General features: G+C 32.8%; 1 protein-coding gene across 3 annotated transcripts in view; it reads left to right on the top strand.

The window, feature by feature from the left end:
- LOC147072614 (uncharacterized) overlaps positions 1–16359 on the top strand; it is a 205793-nt gene that overhangs the window by 85806 nt on the left and 103628 nt on the right. For all 3 annotated transcript variants that reach the window (XM_085947017.1, XM_085947015.1, XM_085947016.1), the window contains exon 2: positions 656–738. The gene's annotated coding sequence lies outside the window, so the exon portion shown is untranslated. The remainder of the gene's footprint in view (positions 1–655; positions 739–16359) is intronic.

The following is a 16359-nucleotide window of genomic DNA, read 5'->3' on the forward strand; positions in this document are numbered from 1 at the left end:
TGCCCTTGCCCGCAAAGGTTTCTAAATTAGTACAATCATCTTTTTCTTCTTCTATTTGTATGCGTTCTTATGCCATTCATCCGATTGTGATGAAATTTTGACCAGTTGTTGTGCGCACGCCCGCGAAGGTTTTTGAATTAGTACAACCATCTTCTTCTTCTTCTATTCGTATGCGTTCCTATACCATTAATCCGATTGCAATGAAACTTTGGTGAGTTGTCATGCGCATGCCCACGAAGATTTCTGATTTAGAAAATCATCTTCTTCTAATATTCGCATGCGTTCCTATACCATTCATCCGATTGCGATGAAACTTTTGTCAGTTGTTGTGCGCACACTATAAAATACAAAGTTTGTTGTTTGTTTGTTCCATCCAATTTTGATTTTTTTTTTACTACATATTAATAACATTAATAACGTTTTCATATTTTGGATTCGATTTTAATTTAGTGTTCTTATGTTTGACCTTTACTCCTATTAGAATTATTTTCATATTGCCATATTGTATTACACAGATATTTTAATATTAAAAAAATAATTAACTCTTATTATTTTTCAAATATCTAAGATAAATATAACCACGAAGTGACCCTGTGCGAAGCCGGGTACTTCAGCTAGTATGTTATAAAAATTGTTTTCCTTTTGATTTTTTCAGAGCATGGATTGCACCTGCCGATTGAAAGAACCCTGATTACGAGTTCCACAAGTTAACCATCGCTGGTATACGCGATTCTTATTGTAAGTTACAGATTCATTATTTTAACAATATTTTTGCATCTTTATTATTTCTCAACTCGAGATGTCATTTCATTATTATCGCTGTCAATAATTATTATTGTCATTGGCGGCGCCACGTTGTACTAAATGCGACTCGCACGCTAGGGATAGTATGGGCGACTTTTCGAACAACTTACCAACTTCAGCGATATGTATGCTGAGCATCTTCCAACTAGATATGTACTTACATTAAGTTAAATTTGTTTTTATAAATCGCATCTATATCACATAGGTGGATCAATTTGAATGCAAAAGTACGTTCTCTCTGGGATATAATGTATCATGAAGTAATCTGAAACAACTAACAGATTATTGTTTTTTGACTTAGCAATGATTGCACAGTTTTTTTTAACTGAACAGCATGTAATGTTCCAAATATTGATTTAAATAGGTATATAGAAAGAATCACTGCATATTTTCAAAACTCAGCTTTTTTCATGGTTCACACTTCCACTCATTTTTTTTCTCTCTATCTACAGTTTTATTATATGCCACGTTATCTCTCTGGTTCTGATTTAATATACCGCTATGTCGTACGTGAACATATTTTAACATACATAGCTACTACCTAAGGCTACTACATAATATTGACTAGTAAGTGTGCGGATTTGCCCTTCAATATTTCGTCCCAGTATTATTTACATGCAGTGCGGTCGGTATGATAAAAATATAGGGTGCACGTTGTGCCGTATGTCGCCTATTCTACCATCGAGGTGTAACCTTCGACTTCAGTGAAAGCCATACCGTTTTTTTCGAGCACCTGCAGTGCTTTATCACGACAACACCTAGTTATAAATATATTGATACTAGTTACGATGAATCAAGTTTAATTGTATGCTATATAATTTGGAGTTCTCTGTGCACATGTCATTTATAAAACAAAAATATCATTCGGTTTAGAATGTGTAGCGTTGCGCATTCATATTTCGGGAAATCAGCTCTAAACGTTTGCCTTTCTTAACTATGTATGTAATACGGTGCCAATATTTGACACAATTATTGGACACAATGATTATAAATGGGATCGTTCGGGGTGGAGAAATTTTCTGAACGGGACATGGGGTTATACAGTCAAGAATGATGAAAGTACGTCGTGCTGTAATCGGACCTCTCCATATTATGTAACATCAATAACAATATTTTTTGTCTGTTGACATTTTTTATATAATCAAATGAACAATTTTACGTACAGAGGATAGAAAACAAATCATATTGATTGATTATTTCGTATTATTCTTAACTATGGTTCCGTAAGCTGTATCAAAGGTCTCTCAGAGGAAATTACAATTTTATTTAAACCATTTTGGTAAATGAGTAATAAAATATTTACTGTAACCTATTTCTACACAATTATCATATTATAACTCTTGTTGCAATAGCGAGAGTTATCCTTGAGAGGAGAATTTTTGTTTTCAGTAGTTATGAATTTCGCCGCCTACAACGCACTGTTAATTTTATTTTTGTTAAAGCATTCAAAACCTTCACGTGGCAATTGCAGTTCATAGCATATTTATTGTCTGGCTACTTTATGTATTGATAATAGTGTGCCGTATTGACCTGTTGTACCTATATATTTATCTGTACAAATAATAAATAAATTAAGTAGGTTGTTTCAAATAACTCCCTTCAAAAAAATATTTCAAATGTGAGTTAGAATAGTTCTGCATTCAGCTGACGTATATAAATACGAATATAACTCATTCTGCCATTCAAAAAAGATTTGAAATCACTGCTTATTCACTGCAGTAATTAATACGCACGTATGATATCTTTGTTTGCTGATAAATTAAAAATATACCATGGCTAACTTATCCTTTATATTATCATTCGTGCTAAAGTTACACTAGTGAATTTTAACGTAATAGGTAGGTAATTAATTCTTTCCAAGACTCAATAATATTTATGTTTTATCGTTTAGTGTCCAAAAAAATTTTAGTTACCTATTTTAGCTGCGGACTAAAATCAAAACACGTATGATTTTCCGCAGCTGTGCCTGACCACGTCGACTTGACGGCCGCAAGTTTTGCGTCAAACGGCTTGTTCCTTGAAACTGTTCTAGTGTCGCGTGCCGTTTGCCCGTTCGCAATATCGTGTAGCGACTGGATCCCCATGATAGTGTTGTCATATTATTATTATTATTAAATGCCGTTTCCTCCGTCATTGTTTTATTTCAATTTCTACACAGAAGTTAGAATCGATTGGTAGCAATAGTTTGAAATTATTGACAAAACTAGTGTTGTCACGTTTTTAATTCTGAGTGGGTGGGTGTGTAGTGTATTTTGTTACTCGATACGTAAAAGTCGCCCAAATGCATTGAAGAAAAGCTTTTCTACCTAGTTGGAGCTTAAATACATACCTATGTGAAAGTGAAGCCGAAAACCGTTCAGTAGTAAGCTTCAGTTAAGCTAAGCTAAGTTAAGCTTACCACTTCAGCTAAGTCATAAACTTCACTCGCATCTGTCAAAAATCGCAAGCATGTATTTACGGTATGTAGGTACAAAAGACAATAAAACCAACAAACTGCCTGACACATGGCCCCCACATCTTGAAGCGGGGCCCCATACATATCGCTAAGGTTAAGGACAGCGTGATGTTCGTACCAGTGTTCCCTAAATGGTAGTCTCCAATGGAATCCCAGGGTTCCTCAATCTAAAATTACCAGCGTTCCGTGTATTTTTAGTATTTTTAAATAAATCCTCTTAAATTACTGAGTTGTCCGGCACTCGGCATTCTATTATAAAGCACTGAGCGCGATCCATTTTAGTGGTAGTCTAGTAATTCAATATATTTGATAAATAGCCATTTTTATTAGTCTGGAAACACACTAAAAATAATAAAAATAAATTTCAGAATTGCATCACATAGATAGACACATATTTGTAAATGTTAATAGTTAATGTTAAATAGCACCGCAAGCAACTTTTTTTAGTATTAGAGCAATTTTGTGATGTGTGTTTATGTCACTTAACTGGTCGACCTCCCACGCCAGACCCCTCTACGCCCGGGCCCCAGGACAAGAACCCTGTCAGCCCCCCTTGTGAGGGCCATGGCCTGATACCTTGCATAATATTCTTCTAGATTAAATCACAAAATAAACCGTTAATTTTATATCGTATCACGCAGACGATTCGCTGACAGCACGTGGAGTAGTTGTAGTTCTTGTCACATGGAAGTGTGAATTGAACTGATAATATTATGATAACTTAGTTTCAAAACTTATTTTCGTCTAAATTGACAGTCGGGCTCTGAGGTATCTAAATTATTCTAAAAAGCAGGTTCTTACGATTCTTACGATTCTTACGAGCTTGGGCTTCGGCCACATAGGTAGGTGCTTCGCCAGTGCTGAGCTAGGTGCTATGCTTGTATACTAAAAACACTACTGCCACATTGCACGCTATTTGCTTAGGTACAAATTCATTTGACATTTGGGAGTGCTCAAGTCAACAACGATATGTCACTCTCAAAACTAACCAGAAAGCTACTTCTCACAAAGAATTTAAATTTAAAATTTCGAAAGTTTCAAATTTGAACTTGTTGGGTGCATAATGTCAATTCATCCCATGCGTCATTATTTATAACCTCAAAATATACGGTGTTTGACGTTTGTCATAGGTACTGAAGAAACATCCGCCAACTTGCAAAATCACTAGGCGACACAATAAAAATAACCAACACGTTTGTCACCTAGCACGTATCCGCCAAGCAAGGCACCTGCCTATGTGGCCTTAACCTTACGTATATAGGTACTATGGTAGAATGTTATGTCTTCGGTATTTGCTGCCAATATAAAAATAAAAATTACTATCTGGTGATAAAATCATCAAATTATTTTTACCAATGATTTCATAAAAATGTATATTTAGTACGTGACGAATGATTTTACACTGAAATATTTAATTATGATTGTGAAAACATCTGTTTTTATTTTCTAATCAAAATTTGACTGACTACGCTGATGAAATAGTGAATATAGGCAATAGATTTGGTAAAAACTGGCGATTGTATTAGTTACACTGTGCTCTCGCATTCGATATGGTATCAGAAATATCTAAATGGGTCTACGCAACTGCAACGAGTTATGTAACAATGGAATCCAGGCATCGAGTTTCCGAATATTTGGTAAAACGATTTTATTAAATTATCAGTAAAGGCCGGCCTGTTGAAGTTTTTAACCGTCAACCCATAAAAAAACACATTAAATTGGTGGACGAATCCAATATCCTAAGGAGACTTTTGCCCAAATGATTCTTAGTATGGATTTCTACAGTTTGTCAGTTGTTTTTTCTGGCAGCTCAGGTGCGATGGTAATTAATGTAATTAAGATAATCGTCTTGCCAATATTATAACGCGACTTGCGGCAACGACAAACGAATTCAAATTCGCAAAATGCAATTAAAAAGGTCGCATTACAAAATTGATGGTTTGTTTTATTGCAGGTAAGTAATGGTAAACCATTTTTATAAAATGCGTGTAGAATATGTTTTTTCATAATTAAATATCGAATAGCTTTTGCGTACCCTACCACTAATATAAATACAAATATTGGAAGATTTTGTCCGCTGACCCGTTTTATGTTCTAAATGTATCATATTGATACCTATTAGTATTATCAAGCAACAATACCGTACCTACATATCGATAAAAAAGTCACATACCTACTTGTTTATTTCTTTAGATATTTAAGTATTTTGAGGATGCTCTGCCCAAACTGGTCTATTTGATTATAAACTATTGACATTGAAGAATTTCATCAAATCGATCGTAAGAAATTTCATCTTCAAAATACCAGTGGCGTACATCTGTAGATGCGAGACATCCTTGAAAATATTCGTTTGAACCTACTATTATAATATTATGTATTGCGTAAGCCGTAATTGCATTCTTCTAAAGGTTTTGCAATATAATATTGCTTCAGATTTTCACTTAGTCATTGTATTACGTTAATATTTATTGTTGTTTAATTTAATAAAACGCATTTTTTTGTAGTACTTATTCCACTTTTAATCAATAAATTAGGACCGGTTTCGTTCGCATCAGAGGGACATTTTCAACTGAACAAGGGAAGATTCAGTTGAAAATGTCCCTCTGAGGCGGACGAAACCGGTCCTAATTTATTGATTAAAAGTGGAATAAGTACTACAAAAAAAATGGAGCCATTGTCGAAAACTACCCAATCAAGACTCGTAACTGGACAAAATCTGACATTCGAATGAAATTTTCAAAATGGCGTCCTATGGTAGTTCGTAGTTCCATTTTTGGCCATTCTACAGGTAAGTTTGTAGGTGTGTAACGTTAAAAAAAAGTCCCGCCGTCCCATTTAATACTTCAGATTTTCACTTAGTGATTGTATTACGTTAATATTTATTGTTGTTTAATTTAAAAAACGCATTTTTTTGTAGTACTTATTCCACTTTTAATCAATAAATTAGGACCGGTTTCGTTCGCATCAGAGGGACATTTTCAACCGAACAAGGGAAGATTCAGTTGAAAACGTCCCTCTGAGGCGGACGAAACCGGTCCTAATTTATTGATTAAAAGTGGAATAAGTACTACAAAAAAAATGGAGCCATTGTCGAAAACTACCCAATCAAGACTAGTAACTGGACAAAATTTGACATTCGAATGAAATTTTCAAAATGGCGTCCTATGGTAATTCGTAGTTCCATTTTTGGCCATTCTACAGGTAAGATTGTAGGTGTGTAACGTTAAAAAAAGTCCCGCCGTCCCATTTAATACATTGTACGCTAAAGGCGCGCCGATTAGGTGGCCATTCGACATAATTAGCATTATATTTAAATGTTGTTATTAAAAAGTAATTATCTGATATATGATTATATTATGTATTTGATTTAAATACTTACATATTATAAAGTGTAAAGAACTATTCATCACATAAAACGACTGGTACCTAGATACATATTTCATTAAAACACTTTATAATATGTACTTTCGTACTTTTTCCACATTTATTCCATAATGTTGATATTCAACCGATTTTATCCTAATGGACATTTTCAATTGAATAACAGTACAAAATATAGGTAGGTACATATTATTGCATAAAAAGTCAATTAAGTATAGAGGACGTGGGAGTCGATTGTTTACTTGAACTAACTTGTTGGTGATATTTGTCCTTATTTATTAAATGACTGATTTATATACATTAAGAAATAGCGTAACTTCAAAACTGTGAAAAATTTGCTGTGTTTAAAATTCACCTACCGTAGGTGTATGTATCAAAAAAGGTTCCCGACCAATGACAAAAACTTGAAGACGATTTTATTGCTTTTGTCGCATGATACGTACAAGAAGTCCACAACTTAAAAATGAATTATTTTCCATACGATAGTATGTATCATCATCAGCTGTAGTACATACCAATATTGTATATAAATTTATGTTTACATTTTAGATATAATAGTGCAACCATCTATAGTGCTTTTAAAACAATATGAACGGCAGGTTTACATAGGTCGTAAGTGCATTTGCTAGTCACGCAGCCTTCGCTATCGAGGCTTGATAATTATATATTATATACTTACACAATATTATATATGTGACATATTATAATATTTAGGAATATTATATTTCATCCATTGTTGTTATTTTTAAGTTAATAAGTCAAAAGAATAATATCAACTAAGATTTAATAACAATAAACACAAATGCAAAATGTACAAAGTGTTTAAAAGTACCTTATATACCTTCTAGAGGAAAGTGGTATAATGGTCCCTATATCTAACGGGTACGAGTGGCAAAAATATTAATCAATAAATTCCAATTGATTTATGTTTTGTACTAGGTATTCTATTAGTCATTATTTACGACCGGGTTATGCCTTCTGGCTTCTTCGTGCACTATGCGCACTCACCGATCGTAAATGCACATTGACATAATAAAAGATTGTTAAAACCTTCTTACCTATTAGTAAAGGATCAAGTAAAAAACAAATTTTGATTATCTGAAGTGTTTGTGAAAACCCGTAATGAATATATTACATACTATTAATACATTCAATAGGTAAGCCCGTTAAAACGTCATTTCCCGTAAACAATGGAACCAGCTAATGTGAAATATCACGAAATATACCTACTCACTAATTAAAAACAAATAAACAATTTTAAGCTATAATCCATAATCGTCAAAACTGAAGTGATCTCGGATTTTAAGAAAATACGTAGATCAGTTAACAAACGCGCAGGTTAAGTTTTTTTTGTTTTTTCTACCATATTACTATAACATCAAATTATAGTTTCATGTGTGAACTCCCAGATTGGATAAAGCAATGAACTATTAGAACCAAGGTCAACTTGTTAAGGCAAATGGTATGCACTGCAACTGTGTTATACCTATTTATATCTAATATTTTCTTGATAAAATAATTTATTATCAATGGTATTAGGTAATATATATACACAATGTATCAATGTCGACTAATTATGATTGTATCATTTTGATAACTTCCGAAATAAATAATTATATCGGGTTTATATATTTCATTGAAATAATACTATGATATATAATTTATAGTATTAGGGAGTAGCAATTAACAGAAAACGCATGTCCTTACATATTTTGCATGATGAATATAAAGTGTTTGAAAATGGCCTGTAAAAATGTCAAAAAAAACATTACAACATCAGTACCTATATATTAAAATTGAATATCTCAATATGTCCAACCACTTGCTTGAAACACAAAAGTACGATTTGAAGTATCTTTCGTACGAAACTTTTTCTAAAGGGTTTCATTAACCACGTAGGTCCGATATTCCCCATTTTACCTATCCATAAATCCATATAATATAATAATATGTTTTCATATTATATATTTTCGTAGTATGAACATAATATACGAAATCATTCAGATTTGGTACGATTTTAATAATACACTAGCTGTCAAGTCCTTCTCATTATGGGAGCAAGTGTGATTTGTTATTTGATAGTGAAAATAAAAGTAGTTTAGTAGAAATTTTAAACTTTGATTTCAATAATAGGTATATAAAAAGTGGAATATTATTAAATATTATAGATATTACTATTAACAACTAATTCTTCCACTCTTTACGTAAGCGCTTCATTAATTTTTCTAAATAGTATAGTATATCTACTAATAGCAGCGTTTCTATATAATTAAGTATCGATAAAGTCTCTTGCACATATTATCAATATCATTTATTTCATATTTCATTGTACCTACTACATCGTACAACTTATTTTTCTGAAAAACATAGGTTCCATAAATTATTAACGCATTTTTTAATTAAAAAATGTTGTAATATTCGAGTCCGTCCCAAAAAAAAAAGGACTCCAGATGTCCGGTGTCTAATTTATCAGTTATCACATTCACTGTTAGCAACTTATTGCTGGGGATTGAACAATCTCGGCGTAATTTTGAAAATCCAGAATCCCAGATTAGTGAAAATACATATATTGTGTACACAAAAAATAGTGTTTTATATTAGTATTATTTTTTAAATATAAACGTTTCGTTGCATATTTTTATAATTATTTAACACAAACCTATTGTACAATAAATCTTAATTACTTCACCAATAATAATGAGTAAAGTGTTCCCAGTAAATTTAAGTAGGAAAATTGATATTATACTTAGTCGGATATGTCTCAACAGAACATTACCGATAGTATTATAACGAAAGTTAATAATTTATACAATATTTTAAAAAAAATAGTATTAATTAGTAACTAATTATCTTTCTAAACATCTTTGTACGAAAAAGCAAAGGCATGGTATGCAATAAATAATTTTTTTTAAAACTGAATAAAATAAAACTTACAAATCATAATTTGTTGATATAGATTTCTTATAAATAATCAAAAAATTCAACAACAGGATTTTTGTATAATTTTATACTGATTTATTGAAAGAATTAACATTTTCTTGAAGTTATATAAAAATATATCTAGTTCACAACCATATAAAAGCTTATCTAGGGATCCAATCACGCCAGCATCCAACCGAATTTCTACATAATTATTTTTGTGTTAATAGGTCACGTAAAAATCGTATGGTTTGCTTCATGTTTACTCAATTATAAAAACGGTAACAGCAAGCTTTTGGACATTCTCGCGAAGACACGAACTCGTAACATGGTTTTGAATAACTGGCTAAGATGAAGATTCTCAAATGATACTTACCCACAAAAAACATATTTTCACAGCTGTTGGAAAAATGTTGTATGAATATCTGTGAAAATGTGAACTGGTTTCGATCGTTTCGAGATATTTTATATTTTATGTCATACCTACCGTCTTCGTGTCCGTTTACGATTGATTTCATCTCCGATAGGTACTCTAACTCTACAGACGTTTTAAAATGACAATAATTTAATTTTCTTTGATAAAGTAGGTACTATTTTTTTGTCTTAAAGGTGTTACTCACGCACCTATTCAAACTGTGACATAAGACTGTTGTAAAATTTATTATAATTAATTATTTATATCTCCTTTTGTTCAGCGTCAAGAGAATTGTCAGTAACATGACATGTTGATAAATGAACAATATAACATTATTATGTAACTTAGTTTACTCACAACATTGTAGCGTATGTGTTCATCGATTTTTTGCTGATTGATTTTTTCATATGAAGCGGTGATTGTAAACACAGACAGAATTTTTAATCTCGGGGTTTCGGGATTTGTAATATTTTCCGGAATCCTGGTATTGGTGGAAATTAATAAAATTTTTCCAGTTAATATTTTAACCAAAGTAGTTTGATTATTGCTCAAAATAAAACTCTATACTTACAAGAATTATTATATTTCAGTGGCGAATACTCCATACTAGGCGATTATTTCAAGCATACCTTTTTAGTAGATACAAATAATTTGTAATTACCTATTAACGTAATTAAATAAAAACTTTGCCAATGACAGATCTGTCTGTAGGTTAGTATTACCTATAAATCGAGTGTCGACTTGGTTAACTAGACGGTACGCAGCAATATGTAACATTGTAACACACTCAAACAAAAGATACTCAACAATTGTAGATGGGCACAATTCAAGTCCTGTAAATATGGCTGTCTTAGGACTTTCTTTCACTTACCTTCAACACACACACTTCACCACTGTCATATTTAGAGACAGACAGGGATGAAATTTTATAGGAATGTTAAAAAAAGTTGCCGATCCTGTAATCACGAGAAAATAAAGATGTTACACATAAAATGAAAATCGACAAAAGAACTATTATTATTTTGAAACACATTTCTGTTTACTATGATTGATTGGTATTTAAAAAATTCTTCAACCTATAATCTCCATTATTATGATCAAAAGTAGTGTTCGTAAAAATTTACATAAACAGAAAAAAACAATGAAAACAAAACTGACTGTCTCCGTGTCCGACTTGTACGTATGCAGTTCGCCGTATCATACTTCACCGTGAAATGTTGTATCGGAAATATATGGCCGAATATTAAAGACCATTGAAGTTAATCTCTCCAAGATCGTCCAACCTATTAGGGTCGTGTAGTACTGACATAAAATTCATGTCTAAATGAAACACGGTTCTTGTTGGTTTACACTTTACAGGAAGCCAGCAGCAAACAAATTTTGAAAATAGCCGATATACCTACTGGATTATTTGTTGGGTTAGGTTAGGTTTTTATTCTTGAATTCATGATTTTTGCCAAAATCGCTATGGAAATTGAATTAATGTTCGTATTGAATCTAATAAAATTGGAGACCGTATTAAGTATACGCTCATCTCTTTCCGATAAGAAAGCTGACGTAATGTTTCACGTACAATTTACATGTAACCGACTGTCTCATATAATAATATTAACAATTATGGTTAAATCGACAATTTGTCAGAAAATATAAAAACTATTTGAATTGTTTTCTATCCGGTATTTCATGATCAAAAAAAATGGAGAGGAATACCGGGATTTAAGGTTGCGGGATCGCTAACCCTGGCGGTAGATATCTACATAGTTTGCGAAAATTCTGAGAATTCTGAGTTTTGTCACATGTCACGAGGACTATTATTACGTATGAAATGTGCGCTTGGTTTTTTTGTCTGTCGCATCTTTTTTTATTCCACAAAGCCTCACAAATGATAAAGCCGTCATTCGGGCGGCGAGGCGCACGAAACGCCGGAAAATCGTCGGGCGATTTTCGTGTCCCGTGAGTCGGTGCAAAAGTGGGAGACTTGCACAGCTACGATCGCCTGCCGTCCGGCATAATTCACTCTCAAAAGGCTCTCATCTTCCCTAACTCCACCCAAAGTGTAAACAACAAAACCCATTTCGTGGACATTTTGTTTTGCGTTGCCCCTGTGCGGTGACATATTTATTGTTTCAAGTGAATTTGGATTACGGCAAAAAGTGGAACGACACCTTCGTTGTTTTATGAATTTCTTATTGTCTATGAAAACTTCGCGCGTAATTAATTATCCACTTAATCATGTCTATAATGACTTTATAAGTATATTTACTTACATTTATATTATACATCAGTAGTGAAGGGCGCCTGTTGAATGTAGGCTGTAGTAGACAATTGAAATCTTAAAAAAGTAATGCCAAACCGTGATTCGAACTCACTGTCTCGGTAGTTCAGCGTATTAAACATGATGTCATTTGTCATATACAGTATAACCCCTATTTTACGTTTTTTAACGGACTAGAAAAAAACCTAATTGGAGGGAAAATGTAAAAAGGGGGTATTGAAAAAAAGAACATTAAAATTTTATGTTTCTAAAAATATAACGTTTTATTAAAAAACAACATTCAATTAATATTTTTATTGAAAAAATCATGTAGGTACATATGTATACTAGTTTGTTGCATTTTTTTTGTTATGTAATTCTCTTTCTACTATATAAACATTTAAAAGTGTCATCTTGGATATCAGCAAAGTTTGTAAAGTAGGTTTTTAAACCCTCGGTGAACCTCATTGCTTCTTCTTTTGTTGGAATATCAACCTCGTCTTCATCAGACAGTTCTTCAGAAGCGCGCGTAACTCGCATATTTTTAATATTTCCGACGTAAATCGCGGGAAATAAAAACGTAAATGCGGGTATTAAATGTACTGAAATACATCGGGACCGAAAAAAATACACGCAATTGCCGGGAAAACGTGAATACCGGGCACGTAAATACGAGGTTATACTGTATATACAAAAGTTACATCGTTGTAAATATATTAGCCTATTATACCTACAGCCTCAGTGTACCGATAGTATGACACTATTTTTGGCATTGTGTGTGTATTTTTTAAAAGAAGTGTGTAATTGTTTGTATGTGTTGTATGCATGAAATGTACCAAATTAGTTGCAGCCTATGTTTGATTGTATCTGTTGCATACCTAGCTGGGTACGTATTAGTGCTATAGCTACATGTCCGTCCATTTGAGCAAGCTGACAATCAATTTGTAATTGGTGCATAACTACAGACAGATGTCGTTAGTAATTTATATTAGTTTTGTAGAATATAAAATAATCCCACCAGGAACCATTGGACAGGCTTCTCCCCATTTGCTTGTAAGTACATCCCTCGACAAATTCCACTTATTTTTTTAAACCTTTGTTTATAGTAGTTGACTGTTTACCAGAGATTAGAATTAAAATGTGTAATGGGTCATTTACATCAGTTGTTTTTCCTTTTTTGCCATTCTGAAGTCGTTTTATGATCTGACCGTTCGGCTTGCACATTTTTATATTATTAATATTCTGTGGCTACAACTACTATAAAGTAAAGGGGGGAAATATATCCTGTGCCATGAGTTCGAAAAGAAAGAGTCCCACAGATGGCGCTGCTCAATTGCCTGGAAGTTGCGAGCGTTATGCAGACGAAATAGGATTTGACCCTATGTTCACTTCGTAATCTTCACTCACAATCTCTCATCTTCAGCTTAGACTGATTAGATTGGACCCTTTTGATCATACAGGTCTTCTATAAGCACCTTACGCTATTGGGACCCATTTCTACTGCTATGTCTGGTTATCTAATTGTCAAATGCGATGGGTACACACCTGAAATGAACTAATCTTTGGCAAGTTCATCTGCTCGTTTGAAGTATTCTCTTTTATTTCAGATCAATCTCTTGCCGGGTCCACACTGGCAACATGTCGCGCGACAAACTCGTTAAATTTTACGATAATTATCATACTTATCGTAAAATGTAACGAGGTTGTCGCGCGACATGTTGCCAGTGTGGACCCGGCATCTGTGAACTCTGAATACACATTAAAACCTGAGGTGTTTCTATTTTTTTAATTTCTTATAACTATATTTATCGAAAGTTTCAAGGTTTATTTAGTTTTACCAAACTTTCGTTTTGTCGTTTCATTTTTTTTCTATTACAATTTATTACAGCACCTGCAAATAGATTCGTAAGTTGCGATTGTGGTTTTTGCAATAGCAATTTGTTTTAATAACATGGCAATCAATACGTTCGTATTACAATATTTTTGTTGTTTAATGTTGAGGCTCCCTAAATTATCTCGTAATGAAACAATCCATCAATACGTTTTGCAACATTTACTCCGCTCTGGGCAAGTGAGCTGTTTATTCAAACATTTGATAAGGTCACTCGTATATTCCAGTCAAGTTGACGAAGTATTTCTGTTACTTATCTGTTTTAGATTTTCTGATACTAAAAACGATATTAATTTATAATTAAATTTATATATTTTAATTCTAAACTATACCTTACTGTGTAGGTGGGTATGTATTAGATGAACCAACTCGACCGAAATGGAAAAAATGTATTAGAAGGGTCTAAGAAAATATGACTCCAGTGAGGGTGCAGCAAATATCTCCCACAGGCGCACTGGCGCCGCGTTGCCGACCTCTGGTAGATTTTATAACACTCGTTTCCCTTTCCAAATACTTGTTTACTTTTTTTACGTATCTGTTAACATTCTCGGTTAATACACACTTTTATCTATTAAGTGCACACGTGATGGTTTTATTTATCATCTACCATATGTAGCGATCAAGTGCATTTGGAACTCATCGGCCTATCGGGATTCCTCGTGATTTTCCACCAGGCTAACCCGCTCAGCAAATGAGTATTTGTAATGCTCTGACCCTTGTCTTATCTAATTTTATATCTGAATAGGGTGTTGATCGAATGGCGTACAGCCTATGCTCCAAAAACCGTCGTCAAATTCTTGCGAATTACCTTTCTTATGCTGAAGATAAATGAAGCAACAATTCGCTATGATCATTGTCGTGATTATTGAAATACATCTCCACACGTCCAAAAAAACATTATGTATATAATATACTTAAAATACAATGTATGTATGGATAAATCGATACAATATTTCAATAGAGAAACAACCCAAAAAACCTTGTTCCAAGATATGTAATGGCGTTTCAAATTTTTGCAGAAATTCTCATTTTAATTTTAAAGCCTTGATGTTGAGGAAAATGTATGTTTTTTTTTTTAAATTTAGTTTAGTGGAATTCTTCAATGCACAATGAAATTTTACAGTTTAATAAGGAATTAACCTGGACTTTTCAGTATATAATTGAATCAATGGTTATTCTCAGAAAAGGTGATTCGATTTTATGACCCCTTTTAGAATTTTTTGACTCCTTTTTTATTGAATTATAAGGAGAAGACCTTTCTATATCGAGTAGCAATATTAAACTCAAGAGCTTGACATTGTTAGTTGTTTCCTTATTGAAATATGGTATCGAAATATTTGTGTATTTGTTTGTTCCAAATTTGAATTTATAACACAGATAAAGATACAGTTTGTATAGTTTAGATTGAACCAGCAGAGTGAACCTAACCTCACTTGTGATTAAAAATCTTCTTCTAACATTTTGATAAGATACATGTAAATCGATTAACGTAGTGACCTCTTGCGAAGCTGGGTACTTAGTATATTATAACAAAACATAACTAATTCCCTTCTCTATGACACGAAAATACGTTATTTATTTCAAATTTACCACAAAAACATGTAAAGAAACGAAAACGGTATTGTACAAAAATTCGTAGTAATCTTTATTTCTTTGGTTTCGTACCGGTAAACAAAACCTAGACATATTATTTTGATTATAATTTTCTGTTATCTGGTTTTTATCTCATGATGAGTTACACTCGCGATCATTAGGGACATATAGCATTATTACAACACAGATCCGTACGTTGTACAACATGATCTGATGTCTGATCCAAGCTGTTGGTCGCGGTCCTATTTTCAGTAGATTGCGAAGTAATGTTGCAAATAGTTGACAATACACTCGATCGAACAAATAAAAAAAATGCATTTATTTATCTTTGATTCATGAATCAACGCTAAATTATTTTCTTTTGACGACATTTTTCATTGATGTTCTCAAGTAAACAAGAAAATTCGTAAAGTTTGTATTATGTGATTATGGTTGCTCTCATCGGAGGTGGTCGCTGTCATTATAGTAATAATCATTTTGGTGTCAGCAGCTCCGAACCACGTTGGAACCACTCTCACAGATTCCACAATCCATACAATTCATCTTCTTTATATTAATAAACCATTTCTTTTATTCAATGAATAATTCACAAGATTTTGAGAATGTAACATTCCATATATTGAACATACATAACTTGAAAACACCTA

This window comes from Rhyacophila brunnea, unplaced genomic scaffold (genome assembly GCF_057557595.1).
Source record: "Rhyacophila brunnea isolate RB1 unplaced genomic scaffold, BYU_Rbru_1.0 scaffold_2, whole genome shotgun sequence".
Lineage (NCBI taxonomy): Eukaryota > Metazoa > Arthropoda > Insecta > Trichoptera > Rhyacophilidae > Rhyacophila > Rhyacophila brunnea.